Here is a 17,015-nt window from a genome sequence, read left to right on the forward strand (position 1 = left end):
CACTGTACACAAGCATGAATACTTTTGAGGAGGCGTGGCTACTGTTTTTAAAGACAATTTTAAATGTCGACTCTTATCTATAAATGATTAAGATTCAAGATGGCGCCGCTGTGTTTGGCTGGCCGTCTTCCTTTGCTCTGTGTGTTATTGTGTTTGGTAATTTTGTCACATTTTGCACAGAATGTGTCACCACTGTTAATATATGATCGCCAGACTCTTCTGAATATAAGGAATTATGTGGTTAAACCTACAACTCGTGGCTCCAGTGGACAGTCTAAGATGCCGCCACCATTACTGTCATCCGTACCTTCGCACCTGTGGCATGTGCCCCGCTTGTTACCTGCCATCAACCGTTACAGAAAGCGCAGCAGACGGCGTGGGCGGAGAGGCGGTAGACTTGTCAGATTAAGAAGAGCCTACCTGACTCTGACTTCGGCATCTGATCCTCGCAGTCTTACGGAGCTCTCTCGAGAGTACGACGGTTACGCTGTGAAGTGTTCCTCAGAATACTGCTACCGGTGGCTTCAACCCATTGTTCCTGATGCTGAGTATACACCTGCTTGCCGACGGCCCGTAAGGATCTGCAAACGGCATTCCGTAAAGGAGAATCTTCGCCCGCTTGCACGTAACGTTACCTCCCAGCAGTCTGGCCTCAACACATTACGTGTTGCTTTGATCAACACTAGATCGATAATTAACAAAACTTTCATTTTGAAAGATTTTTTTATTTCTCACTCTCTGGATTTTCTTTTGTTGACGGAAACCTGGGTCAAACCAGGTGACAACAGTGCCTTTACAGAGCTCCTCCCACCTCGGTGCTGTTTTTTCAGCTCCCCGCGAGTGTCGGGGCGCGGAGGAGGCGTGGCTACTGTTTTTAAAGACAATTTTAAATGTCGACTCTTATCTATAAATGATTATTCTTGTTTTGAGCTACAGCTATTTTTAATTGAATTTACACGCCCTGTGTTGTGTGCTGTTGTTTATCGTCCACCTAAATACAATAAGAATTTTATTCAAGAGTTTTCTGAATTTTTAGCTGGTGTTGTCCCAAAGTATGACCAACTTTTTATTTGTGGTGATTTTAATATCCACGTTTGTTGTCCGTCTGATCAGTTGGCCAATGATTTTAAACGACTTCTGTCATCTTTCCATTTACATCAATTGGTTGACCGACCCACACATCTTATTGGACACACTTTGGACCTTATTATTTCTCATGGGCTCTCTATCTCCCTTGCTGAAATATCTGAGACTGCTATCTCAGATCATTTCCCCATTATTGTTGAATTTCCAGTCCCGTCTTCAGTAGCCAGCAGGTCTATTGCTTCGCCATGTCATCGTCGTATTCTCACTTCCTCAACAGCTGAAGAATTTTCTGCTGCTTTTATGGACTCTGAACTTTATGCCCTTAGTGAATCTGTCTCTTCTATATGCCCTGATGACCTGCTTTCATCTTTTAATTCCACCTGTTCTGAAATTCTAGATGTTATTGCTCCTTACAAACACAGATCTCCTAAGTTAAGAGCAGATCCCTGGATAAATGATGCCACCCGCATCCTTAGGCAGCGCTGCAGACAGGCAGAGCGGAGATGGAAGAAGGACAAATTACATGTGTCTTTGGAAATATTAAGGGGCTGTCTTTTTGATTATCAAAGGGCTGTAAAGGAGGCAAAATCTAAATATTTGTCAAATATTATCACTAATAGTGGGCATTGTCCAAGGGTGATGTTTAATACAATTAATTCTGTCATAAACCCACATACTTGTTCTCTGACAGATGTCTCAGTCTCCACTTGTGAGCATTTTCTTCACTTTTTTATTAATAAAGTGGAGTCTGTCAGACAACTCACGACTAATAGTTCTGTAACTGATTCGGTTGTCGCTGCAGCACATTCTGCTGTGTTTGAACAGTTTGAACCAGTCTCACTATCATTTTTTAATGAAGTACTGCAAAAAATGAAAATTACAAATTGCCCCCATGACTTTGTTCCAACAAAATTGTTAAAAGAGGTTTTTACAACAGTTGGGCCTTTCCTGTTGGTTTTTATTAATAAATGTCTTAGCTCAGGATCTGTCCCTGCTGTGTTCAAACATGCTGTGGTTAGGCCTTTTCTTAAAAAACCAAACCTGGATCCCTCAGTTCTGTCTAATTTCAGACCAGTGTCTCACCTGCCTTTTCTCTCAAAAGTGTTAGAAAAAGTTGTTTTTATACAATTACAATCTTTTTTAGAAAATAACTCTTTGTTTGAGAAATTTCAATCAGGTTTTAGATCGCGACATAGTACTGAGTCTGCACTGTTAAAGGTGCACAATGATATTGCCCGGTTTGTTGATGCCAAGAGCCCTGTTATTTTAGTGCTCCTCGATCTCACGGCTGCCTTTGACACAGTGGACCATGCAATCCTTCTGTCTCGCCTTAATCACTATGTTGGCATTAAGGGTACTGCGTTTCAGTGGTTCTCATCATATTTGACTGACAGAACCTTTTCTGTAGTGATTGAAAACTCGTCCTCCTATACTGCTTCTCTCTCCTGTGGGGTGCCACAAGGCTCTATTCTTGGACCGGTTTTATTTTCGCTCTACATGCTGCCTCTTGGGTCCATCATAGCTAGGCATAACATAGCTTATCACTGCTATGCTGATGATTTGCAAATTTATTTGCCTATGAGTCCAACAAACACTGATGCATTCGGGTCGCTAATTGATTGCATTGATGACATTAAATTATGGTTAGAGCAAAATTTCCTTAATTTAAATGAAGATAAGACTGAATACATTTTATTTGGTGAGTCTGCAACCTCTGACCCTAATATGCACATTTCGAAGCTTAAACCGACTATCAGAAATCTCGGTGTGACTTTTGATAGTTGCCTGAAATTTGATAAGCAAATTGACAGTGTAGTTAAAGCTAGCTTTTTTCAGCTACGTCTATTGGCCAAGGTTAAACCATTTTTAAATCGTTCGGACCTGGAGACAGCTATCCATGCTTTTATTAGTTCTAGACTAGATTATTGTAATGCACTGTATGTTGGAGTCTCACAGTCATCACTCAGGCGCCTTCAGTTGGTGCAGAACGCAGCAGCCCGTCTTCTAACTAACACACGTAAACGTGAGCATATTACTCCAATTCTTTTTTCGCTCCACTGGCTTCCAGTTTCTTTTAGAGTGGATTTTAAGATTTTATTGTTTGTTTTTAAAGCTCTCAACGGCCTCGCACCACCGTATATAACTGAGATGTTAACTTTGCGTCAATCAAACAGGGCTCTTAGATCAACAAATCAACTTTTGCTGGAAGCCCCAAGGACAAGGTACAGACTCTGGGGTGACCGGGCTTTCTCTGTAGCTGGGCCAAGCCTCTGGAACAAGCTACCTGCTGATATACGTACAATCACTGACTTGGGCCTCTTTAAGGCTAAGCTTAAGACTTATTTATTTAGACTGGCTTTTAATTTGTAGCAGTTGTTGTGGCATTTTGTGTTTTCTATGTGGCATACATTTTGTTTTTATACTTTGTTTTGTGGCATTATATGTTTTGTATGTATATATGTGTATGTGTATGTATGTATGTGTATATGTATGTGTATGTGTGTGTGTATGTGTATATGTATGTATATATATATGTATATGTGTATGTATGTGTATGTGTATATGTATATATATATATGTATATATATATGTATATATATATATATATATGTGTATATATATGTATATATATTATTATATTTTGCATTATATTGTTGTCATTACATACTTTGTTTTATTTTTATTTTATTTTTTCTGGAAAGCACTTTGGTTCACTTAGAGTGTTGTAAAGGGCTGTATAAATAAAGATTGATTGATTGATTGATTGATGAATTCCGTGAATCCCACAATATCCGTCTTTGATCTCACAGGTGTCTGATCCACTGCGAGAAGAGAGAACTGTCCTCTACATTTCAGGAGAGGCAAGGCGCATCTCAACAAGCTTATTTCTAGCCAGCATGCATCTCACGTTGATCGGTTCTGCGCAGATTTTGATCATCTCAAACAAGCCTATTTATTGTAGTTTGAAAATTGGCCACTGATTGGTAAAAGCCCAATTTGGTTTTGCATGTGCACTTCTCAGAAGTCTAATTGATGCTTCCCTCATTAGAGAGAAAAAACAGGTGCATTCTATACAGAAGTCTTGTTTGTTGAAATACCTGATATATTTACATGACTTCTCTAGCACAGTTTCAAACAATGGTGCATCTACCTTATTTATTTGTTTTGCGTGCTTATTTGCATTTGATTTGTGTTGTTATTGACTGTAATTAGCTACATTAAAAAGTTATTAGAGTGTTTGAATAAAGCATCTATTTTTCTGCATTCTTAAAAATATGCATCTTGCTTTAGTATGGTTTATTAGGAATATATTCCTATATATCATCCATATATATATGTTTATTAGTTCTAACGCCATTTAAAATATTTCTTGAAGTGCAGGAGACATGAACATGAGTAAGAATGTTACACTGCAAACATAGCCCATGTCTTGCATCCATTCGTGCTTGCAAAGCACACTGTTACTTTAGTAGGAGTGAAGGCAGATGAAGATGGACAATAAAAAAAAGAAAAAGAGAAGAACCCTCCTGATAATGCTGAGATTATACATTGAGTTGTTGTCAGCATAAACACCTGACCTGGGACTTGATGATATCCTGTGCTTTATCAGGTAATCATTTATATTCCTGAATCTGTATTACATTTGAGAAATGTAACTGATTTCTATTCAGTTTAGCTTGTTTCCATTGAAACACAATCACAAAAAAAAAAATGTTTTTTGAGAAAGTGACAGACATTGCTATTTTGTGATTTCAATTCAAATTTATTTGTATAGCGCTTTTCACAATACATATTGTTTCAAAGCAGCTTTACAGAAAGTGCATTTCAGAAATGAACATAGAAAAATACAGTTAGTTAATCAGTTAATTTAGGGCATGGCATATCGCCAGCGTTGAGTCGTCTCTTCACAGGCGTCGAGTCGTCTCTGCACAGGTGTTGGGGCATCTGAGGTTTCCATGAAAGGCTGGATACAAACTGGAGCTGACGAACTCTATTTACCTCGGGACTAGTGTCCCGAGATAACAACAGAAGAGCAGATGGGAAATAATTAGCGTAGCTGCTGTTCATAATATTAATGCATTCGATCCGATTCAACTGTAGAATAAAAGGTAATCATTATGTGAATGCTTGGCTAAAGAGATGTGTTTTTAATCAAGTTTTAAACTGGGACAGCGAATCTGAGCCTCAAACAATATCAGGAAGGCCATTCCAGAGTTTAGGAGCTAAATGTGAAAACGCCCTCCCTCCTTTAGTGGACTTAGATATCCTAGGAATGACCAGAAGCCTCGAATTTAGTGATCTTAAAGAGCGCAATGGATTGCAGGGCGATAGAAGTTCCGTTAAATACACTGGAGCTAAACCATTTAGGGCTTTATAGGTCAGTAGCAATAATTTGTAATTGATACGGAACTTAATAGGTAACCAATGTAGAGATGATAGAATTGGTGTTATTTGATCATATTTTCTTGATCTAGTAAGAACTCTAGCGGCGGCATTCTGGACTAACTGTAGCTTGTTTATTGAGGATGCAGGACAACCGGCTAATAAAGCATTACAGTAATCTAGTCTCGAGGTCATGAATGCATGAACTAACTTTTCTGCATCAGAAACTGATAGCATGTTACGTAGCTTAGCAATGTTTCTAAGGTGGAAAAAGGCTGTTCTTGTAACATATGAAATATGATTTTCAAAAGACAAGTTGCGGTCTAATATAACACCCAGGTCTTTTACTGTAGAGGATAAAGTAACAGGACACCCTTCTAAATTAAAGTTGTATTGTAAGAGGTTTTGTGGGCAGATTTTTGGACCAATAAGTAATACCTCTGTTTTATCTGAATTTAGTAGCAGAAAATTACACGTCATCCAATCTTTTATATCTTTAACGCACTCTGTCAATTTAGATAATTTAGTATTTTCATCTGGTCGTGATGAAATATATACTGTAATTGAGTGTCATCGGCATAACAGTGGAAATTAATTCCATGTTTTCTTATAATATTACCTAGTGGCAGCATATATATTGAGAATAGCAGAGGGCCTAACACAGATCCCTGCGACACTCCATAGTTTACTGACGTTATCTTCGATTTTTCCCCATTTAAACAGACAAAATGGTAGCGGTCTGATATGCCTGTCCCTGAACACCAGTGTAATTTTTTAGTCGCTCTAGGAGTATTTTGTGATCTATAGTGTCGAACGCAGCGCTAAGATCGAGTAAAACTAGTATTGAGATACAGCCTTGGTCAGAAGCTAGAAGTAAATCATTTGTAATTTTAACGAGCGCAGTTTCTGTGCTATGATACGGCCTGAATCCTGACTGAAACTTTTCATAGATCTCATTTTCTTGCAAGAAAGAGCACAATTGAGCGGACACAACTTTTTCTAGTATTTTAGACATAAATGGAAGATTTGAAATAGGTCTGTAATTTGCTAAGTTATTATGATCTAATTGTGGTTTCTTAATGAGAGGTTTTATAACTGCCAACTTGAATATTCTTGGAACATGACCTAAAGATAAAGACGAGTTAATAATATTGAGAAGAGGCTCTTCCACTACAGGTAACACTTCTTTCAGTAGTTTAGTGGGTATAGGATCTAATAAACATGTTGTTGGTTTAGATGCAATGATAAGTTTATTTAGCTCTTCCTGTCCTATAGTTGTAAAGCGCTGTAGCTGTTCTTGAGGGGCGATTGAGGTTGAATCATAAGACACCGTTAAAGATTGTACATTTACAATTGTGTTTCTGATGCTTACTATTTTCTCAGTGAAGAAATTCATAAAATCATTACTACTAAACTGTAACGGAATATTTTGCTCAGGTGATGTCTGTTTATTTGTTAGTCTAGCCACGGTGTTTAATAAAAACCTTGGATTATTTTGGTTATTGTCTATTAGTTTGCGGAGATGCTCAGCCCTGGCTGCTTTTAGGGCCTTTTTATAACGTGACATACTGTCTTTCCATGCGATTCTAAAGACCTCTAAATTAGTTTGTTTCCATTTACGCTCTAAATAACGAGTTTCTCTCTTGATAACATGCGTAGCACTGTTGTACCATGGTGCTTTAGTTTTCTCTCTAACCTTTTTTAATCTAATTGGTGCAACAATGTCTAATGTACTAGAGAAAATGGTGCTCATAGTGCTAGTAATTTCCTCTAGTTCATCTGCTTGTTTGGGTTCACTGAGCAGCTGAGATAGATCAGGTAAGCTATTTGAGAATCTATCTATAGTGGTTGGAAGGATTGTTCTGCCTGGTCGATAACGTGGCGCAACATGACAAATTTCAGCAGTACGTAGTATACAAGTTACCATGTAATGGTCAGTGACATCATCACTTTGCGGTATAATATCTATATCGGTTGGATTGGTTCCATGTGATATAATTAAATCTAGTGTATGATTAAGACGATGAGTGGGACCAGGGACGTTTTGCTTGACCCCAAAGGAGTTTAATAAATCTATAAACGCAGCCCCTAACGCATCATTTGTGTTATCTACGTGTATGTTAAAATCTCCAACAATTAATGCTTTATCGACATTGACCAATAGATCTGAGAGAAAGTCTGCAAACTCTTTTAGGAAATCAGCATAGGGCCCTGGAGGTCTATATACAGTAGCCAAGGCTAGGGATAATAGGCATTTATTTCTTACATCTAAGAGCGTAATATTAAGCACAAGTACTTCAAACGAATTAAACCTGTGACCTGTTTTCTGAGTAACATTAAGAATATCTCTATAGATCGTTGCAACACCGCCGCCACGACCAATCAGACAGGGCTCATGCTTATAACAGTATCCTGGTGGAGTAGACTCATTAAGACCGAAATAATCACTTGGTTTAAGCCAGGTTTCAGTAAGGCAAAGTACATCGAAACTATTATCTGTGACCATTTCATTTACAATAACCGCCTTAGGTGTGAGCGATCTAATGTTTAGAAGACCTAGCTTTAGAAATTGTTTTTGTTCACTAATATTGAGATTTTATGGTTTAATCACAATTAGATTTTTCCTAGCTCCTACAGTAGATTTAACGTTTGACCTCACTAAACAAGGAATATACACAGTTTCTATATAATGTTCTACAATGGTACTTATATCAATTAGGTTGGGACAGCAAAGACTGTGATTTGGACTTTGACTTACTAGTCATATGGTGTGTAACGTCTTGGAGATGTTGTCCGACAGAAGAGCCGCTCCGATTCTGCTGGGGTGAAGGCTATCAGCACGGAAGAGCCTAGGTCGCTCCCAGAACAGATTCCAATTGTTTACAAAGAGCAGTTTCTGTTCATTACACCATGACATTAGCCATTCAATTAGAGCAAATAGTCTACTGAACCTTTCATGTCCTAGTCGGTACGTGGGAAGCGTACTATCCCTTTAAAAAACTCCCAGAATAAAATTATGCCTTTTACACCATACCAGGTTTTAAACCACAAATCTTCAAGTCAAATGTATAACATCTATGTCACATCAAATGAATTGCTTTACAGCCACGGGGATAATGCTCAAGTGTATCAAAGAATATGAACTTAGACTATAGACTAACTCTTAAAACAAGGTGAGTAGTGACTGGGACTTTCTACCCAATGTGTTTTTAAGTGATTTAATCTTTAACTGTCTTTGTGCCATAGATTCAATAAGACGATTGACCTTCTTAACCACTCTTCCAGCACGTGTAACTCATTCTTGAGTATTTTCTACACCCTGGGTGTCTCAGTCTCTAGTCTCTGAACTAGGCTGTTCTGTATTGGGCACATCTCTTTCCTCCACTCTGGGATTGACTCTTTCCTCCACTATGGGACTCTGTCACAATCAAGACTAAAACAGTCCGTCTGATCATTAAAAGGCTCTGTAATATGACTGTCATCATCACAAAGCTTCTCAGAACAATCACCATTTTGACTCTGCTGTTCTCCCTCAGTATAGTACGGCACAGATCCAGTTTCACTTTGTGAGCTTTGACCCAGGGAATGTTCTGTTTCATCTAATACCCAGAGGCTTGTCTGTCTCTCTGAACTTTCACTTTCCAAGCAATCTGCAGGATCCTGGGGCTGCGGATGAACAACTGACTCCCCATCATCGTCACAGTCATCGAGATACGGGTTACTGGCTCCTCCGGGTTACTGGCTCCTCCAAGTTCCGTCTGAATGGGTAAGAAGCTGATGTTCAACAAAAGATTGCGATGTACAACTCTCTTAGTTCCTTTTTCATCCTGTACCATTTAGGTATGTGTCTGGGGATTCCGGTTGATGACAACATACAGGGTTGACTCCCACTTGTCGGTAAGTTTTCTCCTCCCCCTCTCTCCCTTATTAGCAATCAGCACACGATCTCCAACGCTTAGGGGACTGCCTTTTACTCTCTTGTTATATCCCTGAGCTTGTTTTTTCTGTTCTTTGACAGCATGCTGCTGCGCAATAGTTGCTGCTTCATGGAGATGAGAGAGTAGTGCCTTGGCGTGAATACCATAATCAACCACCACAGGATCTCGGAGTACCTGTTTGAACATCACATCTACCGGAAGTCTCGGCACACGGCCAAACATGAGATAAAAAGGTGAGAAACCCGTTGTTTCATGCACAGTGGCATTATAAGCAAATGTTAGGGTCTGGATTTGTTGGGGCCACTGATGCTTAGCTTTGAGAGGCAAAGAACGCAACATAGCTCCTAGAGTCCTGTTAAATCGTTCAGTTCCCCCATTTCCCATTGGATGATATGCTGTGGTGTGCGACTTAGCCACTCCTGACAGTTTAACCCCCTGAGGTCGACGGTATCGCTGGCGATACGAGCTCGCTTTTTTTTTTTATCAGTGTAAAAGAAACTCATAAATACTCTGCTGACTTTGATTTTCCATAGGAGTTTCATACATCAATCGATTCTGTTAAATGTGTATTATTTTTGTGTATACTCACAATAAAAACAAAGTGTTGTGCTTTTCGCCAAATTAAGAAAAATAAACACGGAGCGAGTTCTGCCTTCTCTCTGTCCGTGTAGTCCATTCTGAAACGTGTCCGAAAATGAATCATAACTCAGCGAATACTTCTCACACAGACACGTGATATATGTAGGGCCCTATGAAATCCGTTTTATTTTTTCTCAAATTCCGTTTTATTTTTTTTCAAATTCTGTTTTTTCGGATTTATTTTTAGCCCTTTCGGATTTTTCGGGATTTGCTTGCTTTTTTTTCCACTTCTAAGCAGTATTGACCTTTAGAAATTCAGTTACACAAACTCACAATTCAGCTTTTTTATTTAAATTGTTAATATATTCAGCAAAGCACATTCAAAATTCTCCAAAATTCAGCCAAACCTTCAACAAATCTCTGGCCAAAAAAACAGTAACATGAAGGTAACAATTACAAAGTAGGATTGATGAATATTAAATTAAAGATTAAATTAGACTTTAAATCATTTTTCACAAAGAATGTTTTATAAAAAGATAAACCTCACATATTTAAGCCTTTTAGTCAAAAAAAGATAAATTACTTACATTTACAAATACAATGCATATTAGCTTATCTTTTATTGTTAATAGTAAAATTTGGTCCGATTTTCCCGTGGCGTCTGTCGTTGCTATGCAACGATGCACTGCTCTTCACAATGACAAAGAAGTTTTAGTAGCTAATAGATTTCCACCACCGAAAAACTTGCTGTAGCTCTGATACAAGATTTATTTACGGAGAAGAGAAAAACACCTTCAGTGTTTGTGGTGCACCCCCATTCTTCATGTTGACTGAGCTTTCAATGTTGTTACGGAAAGGGTGAAGTTGATATGTTGGTTCTTGTCACACGAACTGCGGTGCGCTTGTGGCATTCTGAAAAGTTGAGGTATTTTCATCTCGCTGCGCCTGGAAATAATGAGCGCGTCGCTTCAATTATGAGCGCGCTTGCCGCGCGCCTACATTTAAAAATAACGAACTTGAGCGCGCAAAAGACATGACATGTGAACGGCGCCTTGACGAGCTAGTTACCTACAATCAGGCCACGGAGACCCCTGCCATAGACAGTAAAAGATACGCAGCAAGAAGAAACACTAGTGGTTCACGCGTGCGCAAATAGTGAAAAGCGCGCTGTTTGCATCCCTGTATATTAACTGTATTGATAGATGTCTCTCTATATGGATCCGGGTTTAGGTAGAGACCTTTAAACTGAAAAAAAACAACACGTTTATTTAATATATCAACAAATATGCAAATTACGTGCGATTCCGTGCGTATAAGAGAATTCCGTTTTCATGTGTAAATTCCGTGATTCCGTCCGCGTTTTCCGCATCACGGAAATCATAGGGCCCTATATATGTCTTTATGAAGCTTGAAATCTCTTCTTTTAAATGAAGTAATTTATATAAAAAACAAATGTTTTCAACTCATGTAATCCGTTTGAAAGCAAGGAGAGGTACCGTTTTTCCTTCTCCCTTCATTATCTCTAAATGAGCTGCGGCCGCTACGCCCCCGGCGCGATTCACATGTAAATAGTTAGGTGATCTAGTATGCATCGCATACGCCCCCCGATCAATGCCATAAAAACACAGTTTCTTCATCAGACTTACTGATAGTTCATCGCGTTTTGAGTATGGCACGCTTCTCCGGCTTCTCCGCCCTTCAGATGATTCTGGACAGCGAGGAAGATGCACCTTTTCCTCAGAGGAAGATGAAGACTCGGACGACGAACGGCAGCATTTTGAAGAGCGAATTGATCCTGCCGAGGACACAATTTCGGAGTAAGTTTTACTGTTATATAATTATTTTTCTGATAATTCAGACTATATCTGCTTAGTGTTGGCTAGCTTTTGGCATCTTACATGAAAGATTGCATAACAATATCCCTTAACAGTGTAAACTTTTTCAATGTGATAGGCTATTACTCTCTAAACATATTTGTATATTAAATATATTTCACTCAGTTTTGATTAGCTTATAACACTGATTATCATGCTAAAATACTGCCGTATGTCTTATGTACCTTATTTGTGAATATCTGCTTAAGTGTAATGTGATTTAGTCTAAATCACATTAATAAAAGCCTCCGGTAAAATATGTGCTAGCCTAGGCCTACTGTCTAAACACTAGACATTATATACAGTGCCCTCCACAATTATTGGCACCCCTGGTAAATATGATCAAAACTGGCTGTAAAAAATAAATCTGCATCGTTTATCCTTTTGATCTTTCATTCAAAAAATGTGCAAAATTCTAACCTTTCATTGAAGTAAAATAATTGAATGTGGGGGGGAAATCACATTATGAAATAAATGTTTTTCTCCAAAACACGTTGGCTACAATTATTGGCACCCTTTTATTAAATACTTTTTGCAATCTCCTTTTGACAAGATACCAGCTCTGAGTCTTCTCCTATAATGCCTGATGAGTTTGGAGAACACCTGACAAGAGATCAGAGACCATTCCTCCTTACAGAATCTCTCCAGATCCTCAGATTCCCAGATCCATGTTTGTGCTTCTTCTCTTCAGTTCAGCCCACTCATCAGGTCAGGGTACTGGGACGGTCATGGCAGAAGCTTCATTTTGTGCTCCGCAACAAATTTTTGTGTTGATTTTGATGTTTGTTTTGGATCGTTGTCCTGATGGAAGATCCAACCACGGCCCAGTATATGATTTCTAGCAGAAGGCATCAGGTTTTGATTTTTTATCTGTTGATATTTGATAGAATCCACGATGCCATGTATATGAACAAGAAGTCCAGGACCTCCAGCAGAAAAATATGCCCACAACATTAAAGATCCAACGGTATATTAAATTGTACACATGGGGTACTTTTTATCCTTGTGTGCACCAAACCCATCTAGTGTGTTTGCTGCCAAAAAGCTATTTTTTTTAGTCTCATCTGACCACAGAACCCTGTGCCGTTTGAAGTTCCAGTCGTGTCTGACAATTACATTTGCTGGAGTTTGTTTCTGGAGGAGCGAGGAGGATTTTTCTTGAAACCCTCCCAAACAACATGTGGGGATTTAGTTTTTTTTTTTTTTTTTTGGGCTTTCTGACCCCAAGACTCAACTAATCTCTGCAATTCTCCATCTGTGATCCTTGAAGAGTCTTTGGCCACTCAAACTTTCATCCTCGCCGTGCATTAAGATAATATAGACACGCGTCCTCTTCCAGGCAGAATCATCACATCTTTAGTTGATTGGAACTTCTTAATTATTGCCCTGATGGTCAAAATGGGGATTTTCAATTCTTTAGCTATTGTCTTACAGCCACTTTCTATTTTGTGATGCTCAACAATATTTTGCTACGCATCAGAACTATATTCTTTGGTTTTACTCATTGTGATGGATGATTAAGGGGATTTGGCCTTTGTGTTTCCTCATATATAAACTCCTGTGAAACACGAAGTCATAGCTGGACAATTTCATGTTCCTAGTCACCCTGGTGTGCTAAAAAAGGTAAATATTAATGAGAATATACTTCAGAGATATTTTACTCGTAAAAAATTCTAGGGGTGCCAATAATTGTGGCCAACGTGTTTTGGAGAAAAACATTTATTTTATAATGTGATTTCCCCCCCACTTTCAATTCTTTTACTTCAATGAAAGGTTAGAATTTTGCACATTTTTTGAATGAAAGATCAAAAGGATAAACGATGCAGATTTATTTTTTACAGCCAGTTTTGATCATATTTACCAGGGGTGCCAATAATTGTGGAGGGCACTGTATATATATATATATATATATATATATATATATATATATATATATATATATATATATATATATATATGGTTTTGGTTAAACTATCACACTGCTTATCATGCTTCAATACTGCCTTATGCACAGATGTTTGTGAATACAGGTGTAAATGTTTGAAATGTAGTGATGTGTCGTTTGCGAACGATCCGTTCATTGCATGCGTCACTAAATGCGTGCAGTCTTTATGGCTCATCAACAGATACTCGCGGCGACGCTGTGATATTTCTCTGTCCTATGGACCATCAACAGATATATACATAGATTGTGCGTCCATAACAATTAATTGCCCATCAGTTTACTTTGGATAATGTATGCTAAATATTTTTTTGTTGTTGTTGTTTTTTAGGAATGTGGCTGAAGCTAGCTCTACCTTCTCCAGCACCTCGCAAAGGGGCACGCAGTTCAGTTCTCCGTGTGATGGAGAATCTTCCCGAGTAAGTCCACAGACATAATATTTACAGATGAAATATAATTGTTTACATCATCATAATATAAAAGTACATATTCTTGTGTGATATTACAAAAACTGTTGTCTTTTTTTATCCATGGCCATTAGTGATCGATAATGATAATAATACAGTGTCTTTGATTGTGTTATCAGTATGCTCACAGTGTGTTTTGTTTTGTTTTTTACAGATGTGACAATGAACTTGTCCAAGCACCTGTCCCGAAGAGAGCCAAGGCTAACCAGCAGGCAAGCAACAGGCAGTCCACTCTGGCATGGAAAACAGAGACTGATGTTGACATGATTCCACAGACTATGCGATTCCGTCCTGCACGAGAAACTGGACCGCAACTGAGCCCTGTAGACTCACATTCGCCCATGAGTCTATTCAAACAATTTTTTTCAGAAAGTGCTGTCTCAACTCTGTGCCACAACACAGGAATTTACTGTGAGATACCTGCCTTTACTTTTGTTCATCGCTCACAATTGCTTTGTTTATAGCAGACTGATTAATTTATTTTGCTCACATTTGATTTGCTTAGAGCAAATTTAGAACATTTAGTTCCTCCACAGGAATTACAATAAAACAGATTGAAAAACTCCTCTTCTTTGTTCAGGCACTTGATGGCCCATAAGCCACTGGAAGAGTGTATGTCACACCCCTGGTCTGAATCTCATTAATATTGATGGGCCATTGGGCCATTAATATTGATGGGCCACCCCTCCCATGCATAAACCTCTTCTGACAAAAAAACTGTTTTAGAAAGTTCAAATCAATGTACTGTTTTATGAGAACGATAAGGCAGGATGATTTTCACATCATTTTGAAGCCAGAACTCGAAGCTACAAAATTCATTAGTCAAACGTCTTATTTACACATATTTAGTATGTGTTTTGTGGTCTTATTTCTGCAACTTTCATTTTTATTTTTTCCAATAACCACGCATAAACATTATTCTCTTAAAAATTCAAACATATACATGCATGTTGATCAGATATTTTGGTAGCCCTGTTTGTGCTATATAGAGTGAATTTACACCTTTGCCATTAACATGTTTATAAATAACTGAAAAAAGCACAAATGTCAGAGCATGCCAGAACACCTCCAGGGCCCAGAAAACAGCTCAGACTCCAGAGGGTTAAGTAGCTCGGCGATCAAACCACTCTCAAAATTAGCACCCTGGTCGGTGTGTATACGTTCAGGAAAGCCATAGATGCAGAAAATGTGAACCCACAGCTTCCTGGCCACTTGTTTAGCTGTCTGATTTGCACATGGAAATGCGTGAGATAATTTTGTAAAGTGGTCCGCGACTACCAACACATCAACAGAGTTCTGCCTAGAGTCTTCTGCGCTCCAGAAATCCAAACATACCAATTCCATGGGTGCTGAGGTTCTGATACTCTCCAACGGGGCTCTAGCAGATGGCTCAGGTGATTTAGCGAGAATGCATCTCTGGCAACATTTAACATAAGACTTGATGTCTTGCTCCATCTTTGGCCAATAGAATCGCTGCCTCGCTAAATGAAGCGTTCTTGCTTGCCCTTGATGTCCAGCGAGGTCATGAATGCCACTCATGGCTTTGGCTCTCAAACTCTGAGGGAGCACAAATTGATATCTCTTGTGCTTACTCAATTGATCCTTGATTACTCGATAGAGTATGCCATCCAGGAAGGTAAGTCTCTCCCATTGTTTGCTGAGGGAAAGAGCACTAGGGTTGAGGTTCGCTTTTTCACGTCTGGAAGGTCTTCTCTTACGGGTCACAAAAGGAACAACCACAGATATGTTAGGATCCTGTTCCTGTCTTTGTTGAAGTTCTTGTAGGGGGAATTCAGGAAATGTGTCCAGACTTGGTGGGGCGAACTGCTGAACAGATTGGATCAACTGCACTGCTCTAGACTCCGCTGCCAGCTCCCAGTTGTCATGAGCTTCACAAGTGGCATGCACGTCGCCAGCACCGCAAGTACCCGAGCTAGCCACTGGAAAGATCTCTCTTGGGTCAGTCTCCGACCCCTGCTGGTGACATTGAACTTTCAGCCGGAAAGTATCCTGGATCCCTTCCTCACTAAATCCCTCAGCTTCAGACAGCAACCTCTCATACTGTTCATTTAGCAGCCTATGACCGATTGTCTTTGAAAAAGGGTCTCGACTAAGAGCATCAGCCACAATGTTCTTGTTGCCCGCTATGTGACGTATCTCAAAGGTATAAGGGGCTAACTTCGCGACCCAGCGTTGTTCGCAGGCATCAAGCTTCGGTTTAGTCATTATATACGTTAGAGGATTATTATCCGTCCAGACGGAAAATGTGTGTCCTTTAAGCCAATGACTAAACTTCTCGCAGACACTCCACTTTAGGGCCAAGAATTCTAGACGCTGGGCTGGATATCGCCTCTGTGAAGCGCTAAGTGTTTTACTCGCAAAAGCGATGGGCCTTGCTTTATCCTCGCCCAGGGGTATTTGAGACGATACCGCCTGCGTAAACCATCTAGAGAAGCATCTATGGACAGGATCAAGGGTCTTGAAAAATCAGGATGCGCCAGGACTGCACAGTTCAACAGCTTATCCTTCAGAGCACTGAAACTTGCATCACACTCCACTGTCCAGTCGGAGGGATTTAGTTTTCTGAAAGTACCAGCCTTTCTTGTGACATTTCCTCTTCCCTTCCTCTTCTGACCAGCAGTGAGGGCAAACAATGGTCTGGCAATAGCGGAACAGCATGATATGAAATGTTGATAATAAAAGACCATCCCCAGAAAAGATTTAACTCTTTTTACTGAAGGAGATC

Source organism: Abramis brama (genome assembly GCF_963993115.1).
Source record: "Abramis brama genome assembly, chromosome: 4".
In the NCBI taxonomy this organism is placed as follows: domain Eukaryota; kingdom Metazoa; phylum Chordata; class Actinopteri; order Cypriniformes; family Leuciscidae; genus Abramis; species Abramis brama.